This window comes from Glandiceps talaboti, chromosome 9 (genome assembly GCF_964340395.1).
Source record: "Glandiceps talaboti chromosome 9, keGlaTala1.1, whole genome shotgun sequence".
In the NCBI taxonomy this organism is placed as follows: Eukaryota; Metazoa; Hemichordata; class Enteropneusta; family Spengelidae; genus Glandiceps; species Glandiceps talaboti.
In genome coordinates, this window is record NC_135557.1 from 3064150 (window position 1) to 3068064 (window position 3915).

At 36.1% G+C, this 3915-nt stretch overlaps 1 long non-coding RNA gene across 1 annotated transcript; it reads right to left on the minus strand.

Moving 5' to 3' along the window:
- Window positions 1-999: 999 nt before the first annotated feature.
- On the minus strand, window positions 1000-3404 carry LOC144440227 (uncharacterized). The gene is made up of 3 exons (XR_013481177.1): window positions 3026-3404; window positions 1623-1859; window positions 1000-1373 (listed from the first exon to the last, which is right to left on the minus strand). It is a non-coding gene; the product is annotated as an uncharacterized LOC144440227 (long non-coding RNA).
- Window positions 3405-3915: the final 511 nt, after the last annotated feature.

The window sequence follows — 3915 nt, forward strand, 5'->3', positions numbered from 1 at the left end:
ACACTAGAGTGACAGTATAAAACTTGACAATCCCACTAATGTTATATCACCATTGATCCGTTGACTATACACACTAGAGTGACAGTATAAAACTTGACAATCCCACTAATGTTATATCACCATTGATCCGTTGACTATACACACTAGAGTGACAGTATAAAACTTGATAATCCCACTAATGTTATATCACCATTGATCCGTTGACTATACACACTAGAGTGACAGTATAAAACTTGACATTCCCACTATTGTTATATCACCATTGATCCGTTGACTATACACACTAGAGTGACAGTATAAAACTTGACAATCCCACTAATGTTATATCACCATTGATCCGTTGACTATACACACTAGAGTGACAGTATAAAACTTGACAATCCCACTAATGTTATATCACCATTGATCCGTTGACTATACACACTAGAGTGACAATATAAAACTTGACATTCCCACTATTGTTATATCACCATTGATCCGTTGACTATACACACTAGAGTGACAGTATAAAACTTGACAATCACACTAATGTTATATCACCATTGATCCGTTGACTATACACACTAGAGTGACAGTATAAAACTTGACAATCCCACTAATGTTATATCACCATTGATCCGTTGACTATACACACTATACTGACAGTATAAAACTTAACAATCCCACTAATGTTATATCACCATTGATCCGTTGACTATACACACTAGAGTGACAGTATAAAACTTTACAATCCCACTAATGACGCGGATCAATGGTGATATAACATTAGTGGGATTGTCAAGTTTTATATTGTCACTCTAGTGTGTATAGTCAACGGATCAATGGTGATATAACATTAGTGGGATTGTAAAGTTTTATACTGTCACTCACATATATGTATGTATGTACATACTACACACACGGGCACATACTTTTGCAACCAGTAAATCATGCAGAAGAAGAATTAAATGAAAACAAGAAGCAACTTTATTGCTTTTTTCCAAAATAACTAAAAGGCTTGAGACATGTCTGTAGTGAAATGACAGTACCAACATACCTGAGTTTAACAATAGTACCTGTATTCATCCATTGATTAGAAGACAAAAAATATATGTCCCTTAATGATGGGGTTCTTCAAATCAAATCTAAAGAATTACCTACATCATACATGTGAAAGAGCTCTGGCAATTTGAGTTTGGCTTTCAACAGTTGCTGGAGTTTCAGAGTCTGACATTATTTCACTTTCAGTCATTATATAAGCTAAAGCCATTGTGTTCATCATTAGCATCATCACTTCGGCAGTTTACATCATCACTTTGGCAGTTTACATCATCAGTTTGGCAGAATCAGGATCAGAATCAGATCAATCAATATCCATTGGTTCCTGAAAGTCACTGCAAAGAAAGAACCAAGAGCAATCAATTAACAAAAGAAATGTTTGTTATGAATGTGAAGGGAGAGGTACACAGTTCATTTTATCTTTTGTTTCTAATAAACAGTTACATGCTACAAACAAAGAATCTATTGTTTGTCCCTATAGAAATGCCAACTGTCTTGTGTCTTTTTACTATTTGCTCCTCTTGGGCAATTATATTGCTCTGTTTTGTTTTTATACACTAACAGATTAAAAAAGTTACTAGTACCTTTGAAAGTAGGCCCGTTCCTTCATCCTTTTTAAAGTTGCCATACAACTTTGCTAGGCGTTTGGCTTGCTTCTCTTCAGCAATTTCTCTATCTTTGTCAGTCTTTGCTTTATTGCTTTGCTGTGCTGCATGTGTTCCATTTTTTGTCCTGCTGGAGTTTGCTTTCTTTGTCCACTTTCTGTTTTTTGTATTTTTATGTTGACACTGCTTTTTCTAAAGTCATCTTGAGTTTCTACTCTAAGATGCAACAAATAAAAACATGCATGTAAGTAACACTAATTTTGGCAAAACAAAAATTATCAACTGGTAAATAGAATCTACAAAATGTATATTCTTGTAGTGTGTTAACAGTAGTACACCCTTGGTGAATACATTTTATCAGACTTCCCAAAAGTACATCAGAGCAGCCATAATTAAGGAACAGCTTTATAAAAACTTTATAAAAAAATAATGAACTCGCAGTCTTCCCACATTGTCTCACTTAACACTTAACATTTCTACTTAGAATAAGACAAGGATAATTAATATTGCTTGTCTGATGGCCACAATGCCTCAACAAGAGTTCCATATTCTTACTCTCTCCTTACAACTAAATAGGTGTTGTGTTCTATAATTTGCACTATAACGTAATGAATACACAAATACATCAATATGAAGCATTTTAAACATGACAATCTTTGATTAAAATGAAAGTCCATACCCTTATTAAATAAATACATACATACATGTACATATATACATACATACATACATACATACATACATACATACATACATACATACATACATACGGACAGACCTCAATGACATACATCAAGTTGGTGAAAAGTGTTCTGCATGTACATGACAGAGCACTGTGTAAATGTGGCCGTGACCATGGGGTGTACTAGTACTACTACTAAATGATTTGTGACACACTGGTTTCTACAAAACACTCCAACATTGTTCCATTCCATATCTTAATTGAATAAATTAATTTGCCACTGTTTTCTAACAAGACTCAGTGCGGTACATAGGAACTCTTTCGACGAGAAACTAATAATTTTTACACGATAAATCATGGGGGGGGGGGGGTGTAATCCAGTTTACACACGGCACCAGGCAAGCAGTGCATTCTTTCCTACTTTCAATCGACAAAGTGGACACTCCAACTTGAATATTACATGTATATCAGATGTACTTTAAAAACAACTTTCGGAAGTTTCAAACAGTTGTAGAAGTCTATGTATGCAACCGTGGACCGAGGTCTAGGTCTATGTCTGAAAAGGCTCCGATCGTACAGCCACAAGTACTATAATATAAATAAGATATAACGTCTACACATAGACGACCAGGATTCTATCGTTTAAAAAAAATACCAGAGCCTATAATGTGCTCTGAAAGCGTCAGTTAAATTAACATACCTTCATCACCAAAATGAGTAGGTCTTGATGTATACCTCTTCTCATGATCAGTTGTCGAAAACGATTTTCTTTGCCTTTGTGAATCATGGCCGCCATCTTCCGTTTCATACAACATTTGAAGTACTGGAGAGATTGCGTGCGTTGATTTGATTGGCTGATACGTCATAGCCTCGTTCACAATAATTTCAAAACTTCAATGCGTTGTAAACTTTACAGCAGTCGTTGATTCAATTTTGAAAAAATATATTTTTGTTTATTATTTTGTTTCTTTCATATTATCCATGTTTGCGCTGTTATTAGCCATAAACAAAATGTTTGTTCCTAGCAGTTTTTCCACGAGCTTTGAAAGAGCCTGTGACGCCATATTGTGGATATAACCTTAGCCAGCGATCGACGATCGAGGGGTTTGTTTACACCGTACGTTCACGTTACGTATCGACTCAAAACAGAGCAGTATACTTGTAATCTCCAAAAGTTGAAGCAAAATGGCAATCTATGAGAGATGGAAGCGAAAAGTGGCCATTCCAGTTCTAAGGACAACTTTGCGATCATTGGCCCACAAACGATGGACTCCCATCACTTCCGGGTGATGTCCCTCGACATCAACAACACACGAACACGTACACAGACAATACCGATACCGTTTCAAGCGAGTTTGGTAGACTAATGAGATGATCGACAGGAAGGAGATGGCGAGCATCATATTTATTCATGTTATAACATAACGGAGGAAATGAAGACAACTGTGAGTTATTTGACAATGAAGAGGGGAGTCAAAATCCCTTGTTGACATCCGACTGTCGAGATTTATCAGACGGCGCGGCGTTGATGATGGGTATGACAACCCTGAATATGACTGACTATAGTGAAACTGAAAACTCAGATATTGG